At 38.3% G+C, this 27,211-nt stretch overlaps 1 long non-coding RNA gene across 1 annotated transcript in view; it reads right to left on the reverse strand.

Annotated features, from left to right (window-relative positions):
- Nucleotides 1-1,299: 1,299 nt before the first annotated feature.
- Nucleotides 1,300-27,211, reverse strand: part of LOC121313237 — a 36,413-nt gene continuing 10,501 nt past the window's right edge. The window contains exon 3 of the long non-coding RNA XR_005949953.1: nucleotides 1,300-1,421. This is a non-coding gene — a long non-coding RNA (uncharacterized LOC121313237). The remainder of the gene's footprint in view (nucleotides 1,422-27,211) is intronic.

A 27,211-nucleotide genomic window follows, 5' to 3' on the forward strand; every position in this document is an offset into this window, starting at 1 on the left:
GAACGATTGCTCTGGAGAATTTTTTTGCATGTCAAATTGATTAAGAAGTTGCTGGAGTCAACTTCACCTATGACCATACAGTAACTTACTTTTAGTGATGAACTACTGCATTCCTGAGATGGACTTACTTCACCAGCTTTTACATTACACTCTCTATGTATGACATAATGAGTGCCTGAGACGGTTTGTCTTCAACAGACATTAGAGGTTTTCATTTTGCACAATACAAAAATATCACACTCTCAACATAAACACATTTAACAGAAATTGGTATTTGTTATTAATCTGTGAAAATTAGACCATGCTTTTCTTTAAATAAACCTACAACAACTTTCTGTTTTTATCAACAGCACAAAAATCCACTGAATTGTTGTGGTTATTTGTACAGTAGGGAGCACTGCATATATATGAAAAAATAAATGCCTAAAAGATTAGTATATGACATCTAAAAGTTTAAGCTTTTACATATTTGTAGCAGGCAGAGATTTGTGCTGACTCTGCTGGCGTGTTCACAGTACTGCAGGAAGAGGGCGGCAGCCTTCCAACAACCGCCTGTGAGTCACGGCAGTGACACGGGGAGGTGGGAAAGTAGGTGTGTGGACTTTCCCCCTCTCTGAATGGCTGAGAGGCGAGTCTTGGCAGATTGCTAGCCCTATAAATGCTCTGCTGTTTCCTCAGGTCTGCCTTTGTAGACGCGCTGTGTGTGTGCGGAAGCGCTGGTCGAGGACGGAGAGACCAGCTGAGAACAGCGAACAAGTCAGAGAGTGACAGCGGGGAACCCTTGGGCAGACCCCAAACTATTGTTTAGAGCAGGCAGGGAGCTGACAGAGTAGGACGGTGATCCGGGTCGTGCGGGTAGCGGCGACCGGGATAACGCTGCCAAGTACAGCACCTTTTATTTGTAGTTTTATTACTGTTTTATTTTCCCTTGTTCTTTTCGCCTTCTGTTTTCATTATTATTTCTTTGAGCACCTGCGAGTGCACTTGCTGTTCACTTACCAGCTGTGGTATTTCCGTGGTGCTGTCTATCATCGTTGATAGGCAGCCCACGGCCAACAGTGCCCTCTGCCGGGGAAAAATAAGAACTGGCCTAAAAATAAAACTGGGCACCTGTGTGGTGTTTTCAATTACACCTGTCTGTCTCCTGGTCAGTGAATTACCCACACCCCTTCCACAATATTATATATGTATTTGTTTAAAATGAGTTAAAATGTTTTAATCTTATTACAAAAGACCACTTCACCATTCAAAAACGCTGGTTGTTCCTTTTCCATGAAATTCATTCATGTTTACCTGCAATGTGAGATGTTTGACAGTGTTCCACACTAGTGCAATTAATTCTTTCATTCTCTCCTCTGGGCTGACATAGCTTTCCGATGCACTGTGCATGACTTTCACTGGTAATGACAATGGATGGGATTCTGAAATACACAAATAAACACTGATTACCTAATGTGTGTTGCCTTAGGCTTTATTATTTGTTCCAAATATATTAATAATTAAAATCATGCATAATATTTACAAAAGAAAATCCAAGAAAATAAGATTTAAAATAAAATAAATCCCCGAATTGCAGTACAAAAAAAGGATAACTCATTTATTCATTTGATATTTTACTTTTACACCGTGGTACAATTTTATAAGGTGTTTTATGCAAAAATGTGTCAGAAAAGCAATTGTAAAACGACAAACTTTAATTAACCCCTGTCTTCTATTTGGTATATAATTGTTTTGCGTATAGTGGGAATGGCTAGGAATCGAGAAAAGGTAAGACATTATATTATAATTACACCAAGTTCCTATTTTCCTTTTGTTCTGAAATTTTATTAATTTTCTTACTGCATTTTCTAATTTACCATTACATTATTAAAAACCACTGATAAATAAAACTAAGGCGATGTAATGACTTAGGCTGCATCCTGACTCATAAGGCAGAGATGACTCTGGGGATGGAGATTCGCTCTGGCACTGCTGGCAACTGTAACATATATCAAGAAGAACACAACACAGGACAGCAATTTTGTGACAAACAGTATTGTCACTGCCATTTTCTTTTCTTATAGCAATCATTTTAGTTTACAAGTTAATGGCTTGTCAGTTTGGACAAAGCATAAAAACTTAACATTTAGTCCTCAAAACATTCCTCCTTCCATCTGCACATTTGGAATCTATAATGTTGCTAGTACAGTAGTATGCTGGCACTTAAATCCCACTCAGTTCAGTATGGCGACTGAAGCTGCCTTAACATTCATCTTGAACAGTTTTTTACTTAACCAGTGAACATTACGTGTAACTGACTTCAGAAAATGATCACCCGATGGATGTTAAGTTAAATTTTTGAATTTACTGTCAAGAGCCATAAAATTGCATGCTATTTTTTTTGTGCAAATAAAGGAAACGTCTTCTGTAATTTAAAGGTTGTCTGCTCTCTAGCCATCCCACAGTCATCACTAAAAGGGTGATGTCACCCATTTTAAAAACGTTTTCAGCCCTGCGATCCAAAATATAATTCTAACAGCTGAACGTGTTACCAGCATATAAACACGGCTGTGCGAAATCACAGGTGTATTTGAAATGGGCAAGTGTATAAAACTCTAATACAGGAACCACTGCTCTTGTAAGCAGGTGAGCTACAGGTGTGCTGCTTTACCTTCTGTTTATACTGAGGCTGGCTCATAAGGAGCTGGGGATTGCAGCTGGATATACAGCACAAATGATAGAGGTCATCATTAGGAGTACATAATCTTCCTAAGCAGATGAAATGTAGGGAGAAACATGAAATATATCCAAACGGTACATTGTTATGTGCAGCACATGTAGACATTATTGTGTTTTGTAGCTATGGAAGTATCTTATGTGACCCTTCTAGACATGCTACTTCACAGTGGAAACCTTCTCCCTGTGGTGGGATAGGTGTAACATTTCATTACACTCTGATTATTTCATACATTTTGTCAGCGATGAGGAATTGCACTAATCCCAACAGAGGGCTAATCTTCCCTACTAACACAAACACCCAAAACCCTCCATTTGTGATTTTAGAAACAGAGCGATAATTTCCCCTTCTCCACATGCTATCCACAAAAGGCATTATATTGGAAGAAACATTTTTCTTGACCTTGCTGTCAAAAAAAACTGTGCATAAGAACTTGAATCACCAAAGGGATTATTTTAATTTGTTTTACTAATAAAATGTCCAATATTAAAGTAATGCATTCCGAAAATAATATCATATCAAAAACCCAAATAAATAAAAATAAACAATTATTTGTGTGGAAGTTTAATAAAAGCTTACATTTGTTATGTTTAATATTCCCATTACTTTGAATAGTTTTTTTAGGCTTGTATATGCAATTTCAGCATGGACATTATTTTAAGAATTTAAGCATTTGTTTGGCAGGGATGGGGTTAATGCCATCCCTGCGAGATACACCTTTGGAATGTGGCTGGGTCTTGATTGAATAATTGTTCATTAATCAAGTCCCAGCCACATGGTATAAAAAGGGAACTAAATCCTTTGTTTGGAAAGAGGGTTCTGTGAAGGTGGATTCATCGCCTGGACAATAAGGAGTGTTTTGTTTAAATTATTTTGTTGAAGCCTTTTTTTTGTGTGTGTTAATAAATGTGCACCTCTGCACTTTAACTGCAGCTTCCTGACTCCGAGCCTCCTTCCTGGTGGCATCCAGTCTTGCTACAATGCTACCCTTTCACAATAATATACATATTTATTATTTTAATAAAGTGTTATTTTGGACACAGGTGCTGCCACACGTTTTTACATGGCTGAAGAGATGTTTAGCTTATCTGTCTGGCAATAAACTATGGTACCTGAGTTTTGGACACATCCACCTGATTGCTAAGGGGTCAATTTACAGGTGACCACCGTGGCTCTGCTTGGAGTCAGGAAAACATTACGTCAGAGTAAGAAACATTGCACAGCCATGTCTGATGCAGATATTTTGGTTCCATTCTGTGAGGAGACAGGCTTACTTAGTTTCATGCTAAAATTGCATATCTAAACCTAAATAAATTATTCAAATAGGAATGTTAAACAAAACAAAGGTAAGCTGTTTTATTAAACATCCACACCAACAAATATTTACTTTAAAGCTGAAAATCTGAAATAAGAGAAATAAGTTTCAGCAGTTGTCAGCTATAAAATTTTTTCTTTGTGTTTCTTTCTTGCCTGGTATGTTCTTCAAGTTTATAACCGTGTGAAGTGTTGTATATTGTATTACAGCTGCAGAAAAGGCTACATCAGACTTTGAAAAACAGATGTACTATTTATTTTGGACGATGGCTCTGTTTATTTAAATATTTATTCATCATCATTTGTTAATATTTAAAACCTCCAGGGAAACCAGGATTGCATACAATGTTATTATGTATGACAACAGTGTTTTTTTTTTCTTCTTTCAGAACTGTCACTAAGAACCTCGAATCTGTGGGTTTGGAACCAGGACCAAGAGGAAACCTTAACTAAAACCCTGGAACCAAAGTGATGACCTATGGAAATGGCAGTGTGTGCCAACACCCCCACAACTATCTCTCCAAGAAACCAGAGGAAAAGTTGCACACCACAGAGCAATCATATCCATCTGTCAAGATTGAGTGGAATTATCAAAGCCCTTATACTTACTGCACCCTCACCCCACCCTGAAGGCTTTATCACAAAAATAAACCCAACTGAAATTAATTTTGACTGCTCACAAAACTGGAATATTTTATTATATTTCTATTGGCTAAACAGCCTTGGTGTATTAGTTTACATTACGATTTTTTTTTCACTTTCAAAAATACTGTATTACCCTTGGGATTGCTAATTTTATATAATTTTTTTGGTAGCCAATGAAAACCATACAAATTTCATCAAGTTCTGTCAAAATTATACTGCTCTATTTTAATACATAATTGCTGAGCAGTGTGATAATTGAAGTCAAATTTATCAGAGGGGGGCATAGGGTTCAATGTTAAACCATGAATACAATATATGTTAGGAGTCCTCATTTGAAATATGACATTTTCAAAAGAACTCTAAAAGTACTGAATGGCGGCATCACAACCCAGGACACCTTTTCAGTGTAAACAATCTCTTATTTTTTTTAAATGGCTATTGCTAACATTTCATTCTGAAGTTTTTGCTGGAGGAGATTAGATATACAGCTCTGGAAAAATTTAAGAGACCACTGCAAAATTATCAGTTTCTCTGGTTTTACTATTTATAGGTATGTGTTTGGGTAAAATGAACATTTTTGTTTTATTCTATAAACTACTGACAACATTTCTCCCAAATTCCAAATAAAAATATTGTCATTTAGAGCATTTATTTGCAGAAAATGACAACTGGTCAAAATAACAAAAAAGATGCAGTGTTGTCAGACCTCGAATAATGCAAAGAAAATAAGTTCAGATTCATTTTTAAACAACACAATACTAATGTTTTAACTTAGGAAGAGTTCAGAAATCAATATTTGGTGGAATGACCCTGATTTTCAAGCACAGCTTTCATGCATTTTGGCATGCTCTCCACCAGTCTTTCACATTGATGTTGGGTGACTTTATGCCACTCCTGGCGCAAAAATTCAAGCTGCTCGGCTTTGTTTGATAGCTTGTGACCATCCATCTTCCTCATGATCACATTCCAGAGGTATTCAATGGGGTTCAAGTCTGGAGATTGGGCTGGCCATGACAGGGTCTTGATCTGGTGGTCCTCCATCCACACCTTGATTGACCTGGCTGTGTGGCATGGAGCATTGTCCTGCTGGAAAAACCAATCCTCAGAGTTGGGGAACATTGTCAGAGCAGAAGGAAGCAAGTTTTCTTCCAGGACAACCTTGTACTTGGCTTGATTCATGCCAAAGCTGCCCGATTCCAGCCTTGCTGAAGCACCCCCAGATCATCACCGATCCTCCACCACATTTCACAGTGGGTGCGAGACACTGTGGCTTGTAGGCCTCTCCAGGTCTCCATCTAATCATTAGATGACCAGGTGTTGGGCAAAGCTGAAAATGGGACTCATCTCAAGCCAAGTACAAGGTTGTCCTGGAAGAAAACTTTTTAAATAACACTGTTGTTAAAACATATGTCTATATAGAATAGAAATTGTCATCCATATCACAAATCTTTAAGTTAATTTTGAGAATTGTTTAATCTTAGAGAATGTTTAACCGTCTTCAAAAACAGTACTTTAAAAGCAGTCCTTATATTGCACTGTTGTTGTATGATAAATCATGTATAAGAAATTCCAGATGTAATTTTGCAGAGTCTGAGCAGCCAACATTCGCAAGAATACATTTCAAACAGAAACATTTTTTTCTTAAAATTAGCTTCTGTATTTTTGTACTATGGAATCTTTTTTTTTTGATGGGTTTGTTTGTTTTTAGAGCAGCCTGATTTTTTTTTTCCTCAGCCAAGGGATTCATTCACATTAATCACTCTCTTGTCTCTCAGCTTCAGGAACAAGTATGTTTGTAGCCATACAAAATTAATTAATCATTTTTATGAAAAATACAGTTAATATGCTGAAAAAATTCAATTTACTTCACCCAGGAAAAGCACCCAACATATTGCCATCTACAGAGACTGAGACATACACTGTCAATAACCGGTGCATAGATAACACCACAGTGGTCCTAAGCATCTACCCTCTATCGTGATACTTCATGAAAAATATGGTTCAATCATTTTGCACCTCAGTTTACAATAAAGTTCATCCACAATTGTAAAAATGCTTGAGCAGTATTGCAAGTCTTGTTAGTAGCTGCTGTTAAATGTCTGGATATCCACAACCTGCAGCAGTTATTCCAACCAAGTGACAAGTCACCACTTCGTTAACAAGGTAGAGTTGCATCCACAAGTTTCAAACAGGAGTTGTACTTTGTGGGGGAATACTTTTTTTTACCCCAGTTTTTCTTCCCAAGTTAGCATGTCTTCTGATTCCTCAGGATCACTCCATGGCTGCTCTGGAGAACTGACAGTCAGCGAGTGTTCTTTTCATAGTAAAGCCAATCGCCTCTTTACACCCAGGATCTTGGGAGTGGATGTTGGATGTGAGCAGGCTAGTGCCTCTTGGACGACAAAGGACAGTCCTGCAGGTGTCTGCTCGAGCCTTATTGGTTTTACCTCCCGAACCTGCTGGGGCACCTGGACCAAATCCACTCTCTTGGGATCCTGTTTGCAGTGTGACAAACACACACACACACACATATACACACACACACACACACACACACACACACACACACACAGGGATAGTAAATAATTTGATATTTTCACTGGTTCAGTTAAAAAGAAAGAACCAGCTTGAACCCTTCCTCGCTAAAGTTAAGAGAGTGAGGAATGGCTGTGTACGTTTCAATGACAGTCCCTAAAAAAAGTCTTCAGCAATACCAACAAAATATTTAAACAAAAGAATGTTTTGGGAAAGAAACATTTTGTACGGGTCCCATATGTTTCATATATAAAGTACGATTTAAATGTGTATGTGTATGTATTTGTAAATCTTTGCAAAATAACCGTAATCTGACTTTATTACTGCAGGATCAGCCACAAGAATGTTCAGGACAGCTCTCGCCGCAAAAGTGTACTGTTTTTACTTACATAATTCCCTCCAATGTATAATTACATTTCAGTAAATGTCTAAAATCTGACATAATATTTTTGCTTTCAAATAAACTGCAAAGTCATCACTTGAATGGTGACTCAAAAGGTCTTGATTGTGATCTCTTAAGTCATGCATTTCTTTTTGATGGAATAAGAAAAAAACGTTGTGATTTCAGTCGCTTTTGATTCTATCAATATTTTGTTACGAAACAAACTGAAACCACAAATTTAGATGATTTAATAAAAATGTATTATTACGAGCGCAAAGGACATGATGATGATGATTAAAGTAGACACTGTATATACGGCACAGTACAAAAAAAGAAAAAGAACCGGAAAAGCTTGTGCTAAATGGATTGCTTTGCAGATATTTTTGATCACGTCAATATTCTTAACACATCAACCCAAGGATGAGATATACGTATCTCTTCTCTCACTGACAAAATCGAAAGCTGGATCAAGAAGCTGACCTTGTGGTGCGATCGCGTAAACCATGGCAGCTGAGACACATTTGTAATTTTATTTTTTTTTACTGTTTGAGAATAGATTACATTTTTGTTCATCTTTTGTGAGCACTGTGGTTTAGTTTTTAATTTTTTTTTTTTTTTTTATGTTTTAGTGCAGTGGTTGTGGGCACAGTTTGTTAAAGTTGCAGTTTATCTGTGGTCATTTCAAGCAATGAAGAAAAGTCTTGGTTTTTTCGTACTTGCTTTTAAAATGGATTCATAGCATGGATTCAAGAATCTTGTAAAGCTACACTAAGTTTATGGGATGGTAACGTGTATTATTATTATTTTTAATGGTGTTTTATTTTATGTGAAACCAGTGTCCCCTTCAGTGGATTAAGATTAACTATGATGGCGATATCATCGTCAGTGTGATACAATCGTGATGTAATTAAAGAGGATTTGTACTCTAAACAAATGTCAATCCGTGACAAAATATATGTGGAAAGGGTATTTATTTAAAGGGTATTTCGTGCAATGATGTAACTACGGTTAAACGGTTAAGCGATAGAAATCAAGTAGTTTTCTATACAACAATTATATAAACAATTTTCTATTAAACGATATTTACATCCCTAATCCACATGTAATTTATTTAAAAGGTAATTAGATTTTAAAAAATAAACAAAATACATGATTATATAAAGTATGAAGATTATTAACTTATTGGCTTCATCACAATGTACAGTTATACCGCCCCCATTTATAATGCCACCCTCACATACCGGCAACTATTCTCTATGAACAAATGTCACCATATAAAAACAGTTTATAGCTCTTTTTACCCGTTATATTGCCATCCCGCTGTCCGCCATCCACCAACTTCCCAAGCCAAGCAAACGGAAATATATTGTAATACATTTATTATATATTGTATAATTGTAGCGCCAGCGAAGTAATCATGGCCAATTAAAACAACAAAGTTATACAGTTAACCTTTGACTTGCTTTCACAGTTCGTTGTTAAGTGGTCGTTCATCCCAATGTCATCAACACTCCCACTCCCAAAAAAAGTGTTTGCTTGTACATATTCAATGGTTTTTTTTTGTTTTGTTTTTTTTTAACGGCCGTATTTTTTGTTACGACAATCTTTTCATTTAAAGAAACTTTAACAATTTATCTACTCGTAGTAAGCTTGTTTCCCCTATCATGAATCGTCCGAGGGGTTATGTCAGCACGGTGTTTGAACCAGGTAATAAGTTCAGTGTTACTGACACGTGCACAATAGTAAAATTAAAAAAAAAAAAAAAAAGTTTAAACTGTTCATTAAAAGTAACCATGTATGTTTAATACAGGTGGAAAAAGGTGATAAAACGCCACTATTTTTAAAAAGATTAATGCTTTATTTAAATGGCCTGGAGATCCTGTAGTTGTATAAGTTAAAAAAACAAAACGTTTGCATATTCAATAAGTTGTGTTTTGCAAACTTAATACCGTGTTCCAGGACGCGTGTGTGTGATTGTTTTTTTTTTTTTTTTTTTTTTTATGGACCCTCACTTAATGCCCATTTTTGCTCATTGTTCTTTACCAAGCAGTATAAAGAGGGCTGACTGTATTTTAAACTGTAATGTACTAATATCAATTTTTTTTTTTTTTTTTAAAGTTAATCAATTCTCCAAATAAGAATCTTTGACTGCCTGGACAACGTATATACAGTATATGAGATCTATTCAAGTACTGACTACAATACAAAGAGGATGTTTATGAAAAAAAAAACTTCTTGTCCAAGGAACAAAATGTTAGAAAAATCTACTTGCCCCCTCCCCGTTGCACAAAACACACTCACGAAAGTAGCATATAACTTGAAGGATTCTGGTTTTATTTAACAGTGAACACAATCAATCAATTAGTGATTAACAGGGGCAGATCTAGCCTTGTAGCTTGACAGTCACTAAATTCGTCAAGATACACAAAAGGTGTAAACAACTGTATGACATCCTTCAAGGATGTGTTCCTTTCAGTGCAGTTTGGAACACATTTCTTAGTAAATTTAAGTAACATACTAAGAGTACAACATAACAATTAACACTTGGAGTTATTCAAATATAAAAATAGCTTTTCCCAGTTTTTTTTTTTTTTTTTCCACTCTTTCTTTATAAGCTGAATTCGACTCCTGCTGTACAGTTGTTTTAGTTTGTTTCATCACTGATACAACTGTTACTGCTGCTTTCTTGAATTCAGACTTCTCTTGACGTTCTTTCAATTTTGTAATTGCTGAACCCTAGATTTTTAAAGGACTTGTGTAGAACTTGTCAAGTTTTTCTGCAATTTTGTTTTACTGTTTTTCTACTTTTTTTTGTTTGTGAACACATCTTGAACAGCGCACAAAAATCGTTAAAACAATATGTAATTGTAAATGATAATTGCATAAATATCGGGCTTAGTTGTGATTATTTATACATTATCCACATTTACAGTTTAATATTTTAGATTATTTTAATATAGATATATATATCTAATATACTATATATATTAATTCGTCATAAGTTTGTCATAAATTAAGCAGTAGTAGTTAAAAAAAAAATGTTGTAATAAACATCCCAACGCTTGACCACAAAGTAGACAGTTTTACACAGCTGAATTTATTCTAACCAGCTAATACCTTAGCGCGATATGGTGTTTTTGTTTTTTTTTTGGGGGGGGGGGTTGGGGACAAACGATCTAACGCACGGAAACATTTACAGTCCAAGTTGTTAAGGAAAACTGTCATGACTTGTTGTCACAGAGACGGCCGAAGTGGGCGGCGTCAGAACCAGGAAAGGTAAGGCAATACACAAAACACAGGACGGATGAAATGAAGTGATGAAGACGCCTGTTGGCGCCGGTTTAATACAAAATAAAAGGTTTAACAAACACGAAAAAAACAGGACACGGCACTCTACGCCAAAAAAAATAGACAAACAAAAACAGACTAAACTTAACAAAACGGTGCACGGACAGACACACTGACAAACACGGTGAGCAGATACTCTTCTATTATTATTACTACTGCTGCTTCTTATTTCCTCCGTCTCCAATCCCGTTCTCCGCTCACCGAACACCCAACCGCCAGTATGTGACAACGTGCATCTATATATACTATTGTGCTGGGATTCAATTACCAATTAATTATTCACTTGAATCCCAGCACGTGAATTAATAAAGTGCAATTCCCCGTGCTCACATATTAATACATTTTACTTGCACGTGAAGTGCTGTGCAATCCTCGTGCCTAAATACACATATACATTTTAAAACACTCGTGTTACACAGACCCGTTTATATCCTGTGTACCAATGTCTATACACCAACATATAAACACACCACACGCAAACACATAACAGATAATATACACAGGGGCGGGCACTTTGTTACATATACCCCCCCTGTGCAAAGCACACATGGCCTCAATGGCCACCTCCCCCCTTAAAAGCCCAAAAGTCCCGCCCAAAGTCCTTGGCCAGGACCAGAGGCTTCCAGGGGCCCACAGGTCGTAATGCTGTCAGCAGGGTAGCATTCTCCTGCCAGGGTAGTCCTAGCAGCGGAAAAGCTGCTTGGGGTGTGGTCTCCTGACCTTCCCCCTCCTTCGGCGCCGGCAGCTCCCCTTGGTGGGGCTTCAACCACCGTTCTTCCTGCAGGGAAGAAACTGCAGAGGGAGCAGGTCTCCGGACCTCCCCCACGATCTCCGGCAGAGAAACTGCTGCTGGGGTTGGCGGTCTCCAGACCTCCTCCCCCTCCTCCGGCAGCGAAACTGCTGCTGGGGTTGGCGGTCTCCAGACCTCCTCCTCCGCAGCGAAAGCAGCTGCTGGGGTTGGCGGTCTCCAGACCTCCTCCCCCTTCTTCGTGGCCGGCAGCTCCCCTTCGTGGGGTTCCGGCCACAGTACTTCCGGCTGTGATGCGGAGCGGCGGGCAACCCCAGGCGATGCAGAGCGGCGGGCAACCCCAGGCGATGCAGAGCGGCGGGCAACCACAGGCGATGCAGAGCGGCAGGCAACCCCAGGCGATGCAGAGCGGCGGGCAACCCCAGGCGATGCAGAGCGGCGGGCAACCCCAGGCGATGCAGAGGCATCCTTGGGCGAAGCGAGGCTGGCATCCTTGGGCGAAGCGAGGCTGGCATCCTTGGGCGAAGCGAGGCTGGCATCCTTGGGCGAAGCGAGGCTGGCATCCTTGGGCGAAGCGAGGCTGGCATCCTTGGGCGAAGCGAGGCTGGCATCCTTGGGCGAAGCGAGGCTGGCATCCTTGGGCGAAGCGAGGCTGGCAGTCAGGACAAGCTGGGGTGCGGGTGTTGGCCCTCTTTTCGGCCACTGCAGCCGGGAGGTTCTTCCCCGTGCTTCCCTCAGCAGCCTATGCAAGGGCTGCTGAGGACCGCCAGCATCTAGTCCTGGTCCTTGTGGTGAAGGGAGAGGCAGCTCCTGCTCCTCTCCCCCTTGATGGAGGTGGATGCAGGAGGAAGCTCCTGCTGCTCTCCCCCTGCCGGTGACGGGTGGCGGAGGCAGAGGCAGCTCCTGCTGCTCTGCGCCTGCCGTTGGATGTGTAGGAGGCAGAGGCAGCTCCTGCTGCTCTGCTTCTGCCCATTGCAGTGCACTACATCCTGTACGGCTTGTAGTCTCCTGGTGGTGGAGGTGGGAGCGGTGTGTAGTCTCCCCTTGATACAGGGGACTGGTGCGGCTCTCCCTCACTTGCAGGGGACTGGTGCGGCTCTTCCTCCCTTGCAGGAGACTGGTGCGGCTGTGGAGACAGCGGTGGGACCTCTGCCTTCCTCTTCCCCTTTCCCCTTCTCTGCCACCTCCTCACCTTCCTCTCCTGCGGCAGTTCCTCCTCTCCTTCCTGGTAGGGGCAGCGCACCACCGGGTGCCCAAACTCCCCACAGGCAAGGCACCAGCCCTGGTCCTCCAGACCACCAAGGAACTCCTCCAGGTCCTGGCAGCCATCTCTCCAGCTCCAGCCTTCCATTTCTTTATTTTTTTTATTTTTTTTTTGACAAAACACCTCTCCTGGTCTGACGCTGGGAGGCGCTGTTTATCCCACGCAGGACCCCACGTGTCACAGAGACGGCCGAAGTGGGCGGCGTCAGAACCAGGAAAGGGAATGAAATACACAAAACACAGGACGGATGAAATGAAATGATGAAGACGCCTGTTGGCGCCGGTTTAATACAAAATAAAAGGTTTAAACAAACACAAAAACAGGCACTCTAAACAAAAATAAATAGACAAACAAAAACATACTAAACTTAACAAAACGGTGCACGGACAGACACTGACAAACACGGTGAGCGGATACTTTCTCCTCTTATTATTACTACTACTGCTGCTGCTTATTTCCTCCGTCTCCAATCCCGTTCTCCGCTCACCGAACACCCAACCGCCAGTATGTGACAACGTGCATCTATATATACTATTGTGCTGGGATTCAATTACCAATTAATTATTCACTTGAATCCCAGCACGTGAATTAATAAAGTGCAATTCCCCATGCTCACATATTACTACATTTTACTTGCACGTGAAGTGCTGTGCAATCCTCGTGCCTAAATACACATATACATTTTTAAACACTCGTGTTACACAGACCCGTTTATATCCCGTGTACCAATGTCTATACACCAACATTTAAACACACCACACGCAACACATAACAGATAATATACACAGGGGCGGGCACTTTGTTACACTCTTATTTGTTAATTTACAAAAAAAATGCAAATAATACCTTAAGTTTAAAAGATTAGTCTGTGACTTGCCAGAGGCTCTCTTGGCAGCCATTTCTGGGTCTTTGTAACCAATAGAAGATCAACTTTTTCCACAGCCAATCAGAACTGATGGGGTAGGATGTAAACAATTTCTAAAATGTTGATCTGTAGGTGGTAGGCTTCCACAATTCAGTTTTCAGAAACTTGGTGTCTCTGTGAAAATATGCCCAGAGTGTTTTTCTAGCAACAGAACGAACATAGGAAATTTATCCAATGGGCAAAGTATAACGGAAAAACTTGTTGTCCCTCGTTCAAAACTTGTCTGTCACACAACACTTGTCCCAGACAGGCGATAAAAATTGCACACCCCTGATCTTGCTTGCTTTCTCTTTAGTTTGTCATGTTTGTAGGTTTAACAATAAAGCACTGCCGAACTGTTCTATTCATGTTCTTATCATTACTGGCTCATGTGGAAAAGGAATAAATAAACCAATTCCAATCATTACATGTAAAATGTCATCAGTTCTCTGAAATATAACTCTAGGGCTTTTTCTAAGTAGTCCAACATAAACAGCTTTTCTATACAATCCTCCCACACCCCTTACTTACAACACAAAGGAAATAATGAAGATAAAGAATATATGTTGAAAAAAAAAAAGCACAAGGTCCCAGGAGAGTTAAAGCTTACACATTGTGTTCATTACTATTGAACTCAGAGCAATAACGTAATTTCACACAGAAATGAAATCCCTAATTAATCACGAAGGGAATGGGATTTTATGACAGAGAAGGAAGTTTAGTTAAATGATGAAACCGAGTTGTCGTCCCCCTAAATAACTTAACAAAGGAGTTGCCATTTCCTTGATTGTCTGAAAATGAGCAGGTTATTGTTTCAAATAATTAAAACCACACGTTATAAGCGCTTTACCCTCTTCACAATTTGATTAGACTGGGAAACAATTTGTAATTTTACATCTGTTTTGCAATTCCAGTTATTACACCTCCCTAATGCACGAGCAACTTCACCAGGAATCCACATGTTGTAGTGATCTAGACGGAAAACTAGAATGCAGTAAATTAGAAGATCCTCCAGATATACTGGACTGTATAGGTTAAACGTCCTCAAGGCTCAGTTAGCCTTTTTATAATTGCTAGAAATACTGAAGATTTTAGTGGACATTTTAGTCTGCAGAAAGGTTCTTTTTCTACTAACAGTCTTAGCCCTCTTTACATGCAGTATTGTATTCTGATTACTGTAGTCTCCATGTATAGGAACACCCCCTAAGAGAACACTTTGCCTAAGAGAACACCCTTGTGGTGAAACATATTTTTCCCATTGTAAATTCTGGCTAAAGGAACAGGAACTTCGCTTGAAATAACACCTTCTTGGCACCAATAGTGATTCGTTCACAACTAATACAGTACTGTTTTGGAACCTGATAATTCATCATCATCAAACTTGATTTAAAATAGTTTATTTGACCTTTTGTCATCGCAAGAGTGTCTTGAGGCTCACTGATTGGTTTATTCAATCTTTCAAGAACCATCGTCATATCTGTGATAGAGAGCAAATGAATCCTAGTCAATAATCTCCCTCCTGACCTGTAGGGGCGTGGTATAACAGGAACAGTGTGCCCCGGACTGGATGGTTTGACACTTCATTCCAGGGTCAATCGGAAGTCAGCCATCCAAAAGGGGCGAAGCCACAATACTAGACATCAGCGCCTTACTGCGGTAGGCAATGTGTCAGTCATGGATTAGAGGAGACGTGATTGCACTCATTACCAAAGGGTATACTGAAGGTATAGTAGGGTGTGTGGCCGAGCAATCTGATCCTTTGTTATGGTTACAGGTGGACCTGTGAAAGGAGTTCAAAGATAAGATACCTGTGAGTGCTGTATTTTGTTTGTTTATAACTGTTATTATTAGACGGCTAAACACCTGGGAGCTGTCACTGTCAAACCAGCATTAAAACCCATATTACAACTACTGCGCCAAGCGACTAATCACTGTGTATTCACCACCAGCACAGGAGCACCATGAAAGGACACAGAGCCCTGCCCGAACATTGCCATTTATTACTATTTCGGGACTGAAACCCAGGATTATTTCGCTATGTAAACAACACATTGCTGTGTAGTTGCCAGTGCTAATATTGAACGGTGCAAAACTGGGAAAAATAAAAATAAAAGAACTGTTTGCACTGTGAACTTTGTCTGTGTGTTATTGTTGGAGCATTGCATCACCTCTACATCTGCGCACCACAAACCACATTGCCACAATCACTGTTTCTCTTGTTACAAAAAGTTGGAAATTGTTGGAGCTCTTGAAAAAAACTTGAATGAGACCCAAGTCGCCAAGCCATTTGCGTTTCCCATTCTGGTGAGTTGCTTCACCATTCTGTTAAATAATGTTGTGCTTGTCTTGAATATTGCTCCTGTACATGTATTCATAATTAATCTAGAGCTGCTGCTGGTTCTGTATTAATTTAGTTTGACAGTTTATTAACGTTAGATTGTCTGTTACTTTATTATGCTTTATTAACATACACTTGCCTATTGGTTTTCTATTATGTATTCGGTTAATCTCATATTTTGATGCATGTGCGTCATGACAAGTAATACTCAACTCCCCAGTAATGTTGTTGAAGCTGACACCCTGGGATCCTTCAAGAAGCTGCTTGATGAGATTTTGGGATCAATAAGCTACTAACAACCAAACGAGCAAGATGGGCCGAATGGCCTCCTCTCGTTTGTAAACTTTCTTATGTTCTTATGTTCTTATATTTATTTATTGATTGATTCATATTGTGTCTGGTGGTCAACTTCGTCTTAGACCCCATTCACACTTGCGATTTGAGATGGCACAGGGCTAGATGGCAGTGAATCAATATTGAATGGTAATTATTTCTACATCATACAACTTTAATTATAAAAATATTACATTTTAAAAATTCCAGCAGGTTAACGTTCAGGTTGTTTCTTTTACATAATATACAAGCTGCAGTGCATTCATAATTATGCTTAATTTGTCACAATTACATTTTCTTCATGTTATTTCGTAACTAAGTGATAAATATAAAAACTGCAGGATTGTGGCTGTCAATAATGCCTGTGACTTGACATATTCAGCCACCACTGTTTATTTTGCATGCAACGATATATCATAACTACAGAAGTGCGTCTTTACATTAAAATGCCGATCATTTCTTTTACCTGCTTGCTTTTACACACACATAAAATACTGTTCTCATCCAAGACTAAGACCGTTGATGCACCATGTGAGGATGTGACCCTCACTGTAATATTTCAATGCCTGTTATTGTGATTATTATTGCTAATGTTAGTCTACTGGCCGCAGTGGTTTATTATGTGCATGTTGTTGAGCAAGGTGTATTTGGTATGTGATGGTGTATTGCTGTTTGTAGATTATGGCGCTTCCCTTAAAAACGCAAACGTGAACAGGGATGCAGACCTAAATATGGGGAGGCCCTGGACCGGCCCAGCAGTGTGAACGGGGTCTTAAAGAATACTTTGCTTCCCATGGGGTGTTCTTTTAGCTGGAGACTACTGAATTATTGTTTTTTTTTTTTTTTAATGTATCTATTAAATACTAAGCACCAGTGACCTTTATTTCTTGTAATTACGTTTTTTTGAGGTGGCACAATATTAATATGCATTAATATCCAAAGCTATAAATTGAAGAATTGAGAACGTTTAGTTTAGTACTTTACATGTTAGTTTCTATATAGTATAATATATGAAGAATTAAATATGACAGAACTGACAGCTTTGTTAGAGAAATAACTAATGACTTACAGAACAGAGTGATTTACATTGCACAATGCAACTATTCCTTTAATAGAACTTTTCACTTGCTTGTTTCTCTTGGTAGATGGCAGACAATCTATTACACATATTTCATAAATACGGTATCTTTTTCATGTGGAATTTGGATTGTGAAACATTTCAAAAATCAGACTTGACTGTCGAGGATTACGGGTGGATCAGTTATATTTGGGTCATGGTTTATTTTTGGTTGGTTGCAGATGGTCCACTGGAAAAAAAAAGCACTCCATTTAAAGTGAGGCTGACGTGTTGCAGCTTGTTTGGCTCCATGTGTATACAACAGTTACAAGTAGAGACTATATAAATATAAGTAAGCCAACATGTCTTCATTTCAGAGAACTGATGAGGCAAGGGTGGATACCAAGAAATACAACTTGACCCTTCACTGGAAACCATTACAGCTTGGCTTTTGAAAGCTAAAGTAAATCACTAAGTTGCTAATGGTTCTGTTGTTCTTAGATGAGTGGTGCAGAATGAAAATGAAGTGGAATTTTTTTTACCCCAAATATTTATGCTTTAATTTAAACATCAGTACATAAAATAACTCTTTTTATTTAAATAAAAGAAAATAGACGAGAAGCACATTTAGGTCAAGACACAACAGCACAAGTAGCATCCACCCATATTTTCAGGATACAGTGGCTTGCGAAAGTATTGGCCACCCCCCCCCCTTGGCATTTTTCCTATTTTGTTGCCTTACAACCATTAAGATGCAACCACTTTGAAGATGCAAAATATTTTTTATTGTGAAACAAACAAGAAATAAGACAAAAAAACAGAAAACTTGAGCGTGCATAAGTATTCACCCCCCCCAAAGTCAATACTTTGTAGAGCCACCTTTTGCAGCAATTACAGCTGCAAGTCTCTTGGGGTATGTATCTATAAGCTTGGCACATCTAGCCACTGGGATTTTTGCCCATTCTTCAAGGCAAAACTGCTCCAGCTCCTTCAAGTTGGATGGGATCCGCTGGTGTACAGCAATCTTTAAGTCATACCACAGATTCTCAATTGGATTGAGGTCTGGGCTTTGACTAGGCCATTCCAAGACATTTAAATGTTTCCCCTTAAACCACTCGAGTGTTGCTTTAGCAGTATGCTTAGGGTCATTGTCCTGCTGGAAGGTGAACCTCCGTCCCAGTCTCAAATCTCTGGAAGACTGAAACAGGTTTCCCTCAAGAATTTCCCTGTATTTAGCGCCATCCATCATTCCTTCAATTCTGACCAGTTTTCTAGTCCCTGCCGATGAAGGTGTTCTCAGGGTGATGAGAGGTCTTGGGTTTGCGCCAGACATAGCGTTTTCCTTGATGGCCAAAAAGCTCAATTTTAGTCTCATCTGACCGGAGTACCTTCTTCCATATGTTTGGGGAGTCTCCCACATGCCTTTTGGTGAACACCAAACGTGCTTGCTTATTTTTTTCTTTAGCAATGGCTTTTTTCTGGCCACTCTTCCGTAAAGCCCAGTTCTGCGGAGTGTACGGCTTAAAGTGGTCCTATGGACAGATACTCCAATCACACATGTTGTGGTGCCATATTCTTTCCATTTTTTAATAATGGCTTTAATGGTGCTCTGTGGGATGTTCAAAGTTTTGAATATTTTTTTATAACCCAACCCTGATCTGTACTTCTCCACAACTTTGTCCCTGACCTGTTTGGAGAGCTCCTTGGTCTTCATGGTGCCGCTTGCTTGGTGGTGCCCCTTGCTTAGTGGTGTTGCAGACTCTGGGGCCTTTCAGAACAGGTGTATATATACTGAGATCATGTGACATATCATGTGACACTTAGATTGCACACAGGTGGACTTTATTTAACTAATTATGTGACTTCTGAAGGTAATTGGTTGCACCAGATCTTATTTAGAGGCTTAATAGCAAAGGGGGTGAATACATATGAACGCACCACTTTTCCGTTATTTATTTTTTAGAATCTTTTGAAACAAGTTATTTTTTTCATTTCACTTCACCAATTTGGACTATTTTGTGTATGTCCATTACTTGAAATCCAAATAAAAATCAATTTTAATTCCAGGTTGTAAAGCAACAAAATAGGAAAAATCCCAAGGGGGTCAATACTTTGCAAGCCACTGTACAACGTGTGTATAATGCTTTTATAATGTTTGTACAGCGCGTGCATAATGTGTGTATGTAACAAGTTTATAATGTCTGTATAGCGTGTATAACACGTGTATATAACATGTGTTTGTGTAACGAGTGTATAACGTCTGTATATCGCGTGTATAATGTTTGTATAATGTGCGTATATAACACGTGTATAACGTTTGTATAACGTTTGTATAGCGTGCATGGAAGAGCAGCATTAGTTTACATTACTTGTATAGCGTGCATCTCTGGGTTTGCAACCCAATCAGAGTGCTATAATATCCCATATCCAGCGTTCTCAAATTGTGACCCACATATACTTCACAGAATCACTTATGAGAATGTATATCCAGTCAGTTTAAAAAAAAAAAAAAAACTTTTTCTTCAATCACTTGGTAACTGGTGAGATACACAGGAACACATAGAGGGGTAATTTTTATCAAACATGATCAAAAATGGCTCATGTCATGAATAAGGCCATCAGTGCAGTCAATCTGATCAGAGCAATCTCTTTATCACAGATAGTTCCCTGAATACCTGACAGATATTGATGCAGAGTATGGTGACCTTCTGCAACATACAGACATACGGTGGCTCAGTCGTGGACATACTATCGGTCGGGAAGGGGAGTGGCCCGAACTATACTCGGAGGACTGGGTGCGTAACCTTGCATTTCTGCCATCTTGCCAGGGCGTTTGAATAAATTGAATATTGCAATGCAAGGAAAGGGAAAACTGCTAACGGATCTCATCACATCTGTAGAAAGTTTCAAAATGAAGTTAATGTTATATCGAGATCAACTTCAGAGGCGTGATTTCACACATTTTTAAAATTTGCAAGAAGCAATGTCAGCTTCTAAAGAGGCATGGGATACACGTGAGTGCACTGAATGCTTGAATGACCCGCTGACTCAATTTGAACATAATTTTCAGGACTTTGAAAGGGTTAAAACTGCATCATCATTTTTTTAAAGAGCCCTTCAAACTTCCCATTTCACAATGTAATGACATTGCATCAACTTCCAATGCTAACAGAGGGGCACTGGAGGAAGAGCATATTGAACTACAGACAAGTGATTTCAATGTCACTGACTTTCCGACTCTGAGAATGTGGCAGTATGTGTCAGGTGGAGAACTACAGTTAGTTGCTGCAAAAGCAATCTGCATTTGGTTCAACCTATGTGTGCGAGGCTATCTGCTCTACTATGGGCTACATCAAATCCAAATACTATTCAAAACTGACAGAACACTTGAAATCTGAACTGAGATGTGCTGTAACAGATATGGAAACCGACTTTATGGCTCTGATTAGAGACAATCAAGTTCACATGTCATCAGTATATATATATATATATATATATATATATATATATATATATATATATATATATATATATATATATATATATATATATATAATTTTATTTAACATGCTTTTTTATAGCTGTGCAGTGTTTATCTATTCTTAAATGATGAAAAAAAAAACCTGGCAGTGGGGGTAGGGATCTGTAAACACACTGACTTGCACCAACTGAGGCCCCTTGCATGCCATGTTTCTGGGCCGCAATTCTGGCCCTTTAAAATTACTGTCTGAGAACTCGTCCCATACAGAACTACATTAAGCAAATATATATTGAAAACATCATAAATAAAATAGGGTTGAAACAGCAATGGTTTATCACAGTATTATAATTAATAATCTAGATCTTAATTATTTAGTGTTTTATATTACTACTTCCGACAGTCAACTAAAGTTAAAAATATAAGCATCAGTGCTGCCAAGATGTTTTCTTCCTCCTTGCACATACTTGTCCTAGAATTTTCTAGGCCCAGATTATTAAATAACCTCCAAGTAATGTAACTGGGCAAGTAAAATTACTTTAACACTAGAACAACCAAGGTGGTAATTTTGACCGTATTGAGAATTTAAATTTAAATTGCTGTGCATGTGCTTTCCCGAGAAAGAAAGATCGCATAGCTGCAAATATTAGGGAGATAAAATACTGTCATACCTATTCTGACCAGGAGCAGTCAAATTGACATTATAACAGCGAAATGTTGTGGTATTGTTTGTGTTTATCAGTCGTGACTTGCAGCCGTATTGAGTCTTATTAGTCATGTGTTCCTCAAGTGAGCTCTGTTGACATTGCTATTGTTTCAATGAACCTCTGATAGCCCATCAATCAGCCTTGACAGCTCACGGCGCCAGACTGTCTGTCTTTAAATAGTTACTATAAGTCACATGTTTTTCTAAGCAATTCAGTGTTACCCCAATACACACTGCAAACGGATCGCTGAAGAGACGCAGGACAGCAAAGCAGTGCTTGGAATTACTGCAAATTGTACCAAATAAGATTTTGATGCAGCAAAGACGGATAATGTGGTAAGTGCATTGCATATTTTGAAAATCACAGTATCTGTATTATTTGTGCCAGCACTGTAAATGTGCTGCAACTCACACACGTTCGTTGCCCCCTTTAAGACAGGACCCAGGACACGGAAATGGAAGTTTATAGCGCGCACATTTTAATAACACAGAATAAAAATAAACAAACAAACAAAACCTAACTCAGTTTTGGAACTCTGACTAATATGCAGGACGGCTAAGCCATTTACCTGTCACAAGCCAACACAAACCACACAGGTTTAACACAGCGCTTACTTTACTATCGACTGCTTGGAAACAGAGCACACCTAATGCTTCCTACTACTCAACAGCCCTGAGTAGACTGGCTGCTGACTATTTAGACCCTGCACCTGGTCCTAATTTGCAACAATCCCCAGGTGCGGGTGACAATTATACAATAAAATAATCAACAAAAATGTGCATTCACACCTGTTTTTGGCAGGAAAACTATTAACCCCATCCCTGTCGTATTACAACACTTAGACTTTGTAAAAGAAATTGTAAGCGAAGCCCTTTCTGTTCAAATGTTTATTTATTCATGCCATTTAGATGACAGTATGTCTGTATTTAAACACATAGCTTTAGTTGTGTATATGTGCGTTGTTATGTAGGCAATATAAACCCATTAAAAAAAGGATACTTATAAAAGGATACTTACTTATACTACATTGCTTTGGTTGTACAATTTTGTATGTATATGATATACCTGTATATACACACATTTATTTTCAAATATTTGTTTATTTTGTTTTTTTACCGTTTTTTGAGGATGCGTGATTTGTAATGTGACTGTATATAAACACATTTCTGGTCAAATGTTCATTTATTTACAGTGTTTTGGTTCTATATATGCTTTATATGATGTTCCTGAATAAAACTATGACTTATATTCAATTGTTTGTCCTTTCATTATAATATTTATGTTGTTTTTAATATGCCGGTCAAATTGACCGGTCATGGTTGTTCTAGGTATGCCTATAAATGCAGTCATAATTCAATCTCTCCTCTATTAAAGATCCAGTGGTATGGCTTTACTTCAAGTGTGCGGAACTACTAACTAGGGTGAAAGACATACATTACAATAATCTTGTAATGTTGATTACTTACTTTCCAAACAATATTTGATTTCCATTGTAGAAAGAATGCCACGAGTGTGTTCGGCTGTTATATCTGCAAAAGGTGGCTACTTTGAGTCAAAAATTTAGATTAAATTTTGTTAAACCAAACGATTCCATGATTTCCTTTTTATCTCCAATTGTTTATTTAATCTATGCTTTAATTTCAGAGTACATTGAGACATTAAACTGCGTAAATTTCAATAAAAACTGGAAAAATGGAGGTGTTCTAAAACTGTTGACCGGTAGTGTGTATATATATATGTGTGTGTGTGTGTGTTTTAGGTTGACAGATACTATATGTCATAATGTTTTTACTGCTGATTTTATTGAAGTGTGATTTACAAGTTCAATTAAGGGAAAAGCTGCCTATCTGTTAACATTTTGGTTTTGACAGGGCTGCTAGCATACTCAGAGGCCTGGTTTGAAGGCTGTTTTGCCAAGGTGCACTGACAACTAACAACTCATCCTCCTTTTTGGTTACAGGGAAGATTACAGGTATGGCTCCTGAAGGCTGCAGCAATAGAACACAATAAATAAATATACTGTATTAACTATTTTAATGACAATCCAATTAACTGAGCTCTTTAAATGTAATCAAACACACACAACCTTAGGGTTGGTAGCTAAAATAATAATACCACAATGACAGTAATGAGACTAAGCCAAGGGTTAACACACACTGCATCTTTTGAGACAAATTTATCAAATTTAACATGAAAATAAAACTGTTAGTGACACAGAACTAATAACAAACACCTTACAGTGCTTTGAAGAAAACTGCACTTTAGTGTAAAGACTTTCATAAATCCATCTCTTTGGTTAAAAAAAAAAAAAAAAAAAAAAAAAAAAAAAATATATGATATTTCTTTGAATTTAAGAAATATCCAAATTTGAGGGAAAAAAAAAATAAAACATCAAATAAAGATGCAATTCAGCATATAAGAGGCATGGAGGCAGCTGTGGCTCAATTTCATTTCCTGAAGTGACAGAATTATAAAAAATCACTCAAAATGTAAAAATAGTGCTCTTATTAACAGTCAGTATTTCTGATGCATTTTTACCGACCAGACCTATAACCTCTCAGTGCTACAATAACAGAGTCTAGGACAAATCCTTGGCTCAAACAGCATTATCTTATCTAAGCCTTTGGGTCCTTGAATGTGGTATAAATAAGGGTGCTGGGTTAAGCAAATGCTAGCCTTCACTTTTAAAATGAAATATATTGTAGCGATCGTGGCACTTTAGGACTGCTGTACTGCTGCCCCTTAAGGGACTGTAAACATAGTTTGTTTGTCATTTCTGTATATTTTGAGACCGCCAACGCCATTAGGGGAATTGGGGTGGGGGGTGGGGTGGGGTAAATGGGGAACAAGTGTGGGTGGACTAGTAGTTGAGGCTCCCTGTGAACCCTCCGTCACCGCTCTGGTCTTTAGGGGCTGTGGTAGTTCCTGGGGTCGAAGGTTAGTCCGACGCAGGAACTGCAGGGGTGCAGCGATTGGAGGGAAGGGGATCACAGGGGATGGCGCTATAAATAGTGGCCACAGGGTCCTCCATGTTGAGTGGGAGAAACCTCGTACTAAGGGAAGCTGTGTTGTGCTGTGACGAACCAGATCAACGTGCTAGTTTACGGGGAAAAACAGTTGCAGAGTGGCTGTGGCTGTATGATAGGAAAGAGCGAGTGGTTAGACAGAGGGTTATGTCATTTTCTTTTGGTGTGGGCTTGGCCAACAGAGTCTTTAGTCTGTTAGAGTGATAAAATAAACCTGACCTCAGTGATACACTACAATCCTGGCATCTTCATATTTTTTATTATTTTAGATTTAGTCGATAGTAACCGATAATGTTACAATATCTTAGATTAAAAAGGCCTTAACTGTAATCAGCAAATCAAAGTAGTAAACTTAAGTTTAATAAAAAAATGTGTTTTGGGTATATGGTGTAACAGTGTATCGTTTAAGAATATAATAGCAAGCATAAGCCGACAGAAATAGACTCATGCAATACAGGGTAAAGGTTATGAAAGCAAAAGTAAATTATACACACATGCACTTTGAAGTTTAAAGAAAACTTACTGAATGTGGCATTTTTTTTCACAAGCTGTATACTTAATTTTAATTCACATTAAAATTTGTCTTGTTTGTTTATTGAACTAGCTAGGGATTCTATTATGTTATGCTTACCGTAAAAGTGTTTTTTCAGCACATTATATTTTCATTTCCCTCCTTCTTTGCTTTATAACTTTTTTTTCTAAAGTGCATAATTTCACAGAGTAGATGTTATCATTTTACTACTTATTAATAGAATACATACATTCAGGGGAGTAGCATACATTGAGACAGCCGCCTCAGTAAAAATCGGCTAGGTACATTTAAAAATGATATTCTTTTTTTTTTTATTATTTGCCATTTCTTCATGATCTCAGGCTGTATACATTATTTGACAACCGGGGTATTGAAACTTCGCGCCACGCAGACATGTTGGCTTCTCATTGGTCAGTTTCCCTGGTTACGCCGCATGTAGCTTCAGAATTGGATCAAGATTACTGATCAGTGAGGCTGATCTAGATCCGCTTAGTATAACACCTTCTTACGATCCGACTCCAATGAATTCAGATCCAATTCCATTTTTTTGTTCTCGTTAGTACAGCCCCTGGAGCAGCGGTTAGTTTCGTTTATTATTCAGTGGACGGTTCGCTACTGTAGATGAAACCAATCTATAATGCATTTATTTAAGAAGAAGCCAACTGTAGGTAAGAATGTTTAGTGATTTAAATTCATATATTAATATTGTTTTCCTGTTGACAGTCCTGTGTGATGTTTAGTTGCAATACATTTTGATAAATCAAGGTTTTTCCTGCACAATGGCAACACCTTCCCCTCCCCCGATATAACGATTAATAACACTGTGTAACAATTTTTTTTTTTTTTCTGTTCCTGGGTAGTAAGTGTTATTTCCTAATTGCTTATGCCTCAAAAGTATAGAAAATGGCTATTATTCCCCACAAACTTTGCTTTTGTGACCAGGACAGTGATATTTCAAAATATCACTATTTCCAATGGGAAAACGGGCGAATGTGTGTCTTTTCGTTCACATAAAGTCAGAAAAAAAACATGTGAATCCAAATTAACATGTATTTATACTAAAGTAATACAAAAATGACTACAAAAGATTTAGAAGTGAGTAGTTTTTCGAGATTGTATTTATACTGTATTTACAGTATAATTGTAAATCTCGAAAAACTACTCACTTCTAAATCTTTTGTAGTCATTTTTGTAAAACTTTAGTATAAATACATGTTAATTTGGATTCACATGTTGTTTTTTTTCTGACTTTATGTGAACGAAAAGACACACATTTGCCCGTTTTCCCATTGGAAATAGTGATATTTTGAAATATCACTGTCCTGGTCACAAAAGCAAAGTTTGTGGGGAATAATAGCCATTTTCTATACTTTTGAGGCATAAGCAATTAGGAAATAACACTTACTACCCAGGAACAAAAATTGTGTTATTCAATCCATACATTCAGTGTTTGGCGAAAGCATTTAATTCTGGGAGGTAAAGCTGTGTCAACATTGAATATTCTCTGTCCCAAATAGCATCATGAGAGGAAAAAAAAACAAAAAAAACCTACAAATAATTTTTAAAATGCAATAATTGGTCCAGTTTACAACAAGATAACGTTTTTATTCTTAAAATAAATTATACACAATGTGCATGCCAGTATTTTCAAAACACGGCAGTGGTTTATAACAAACTCGAAAATGTCGTTCCACTAAGTCTCATTTTATAGTAATAAAGTGTATAACGTTACGGTCGTCGTTTTCACTGAAACTTGTGTGTTTATAATGGGTAAAGACCAACCGAATTGCAAATATGCCAGCTTTCTATATCCCAGTTAAGTAAACATTTCACAGTTACTTACTACTGCTACATTAAACAAATAGCAGTACAGCATCATTTTTT

This window comes from Polyodon spathula, chromosome 3 (genome assembly GCF_017654505.1).
Source record: "Polyodon spathula isolate WHYD16114869_AA chromosome 3, ASM1765450v1, whole genome shotgun sequence".
Classification (NCBI taxonomy): Eukaryota; Metazoa; Chordata; class Actinopteri; order Acipenseriformes; family Polyodontidae; genus Polyodon; species Polyodon spathula.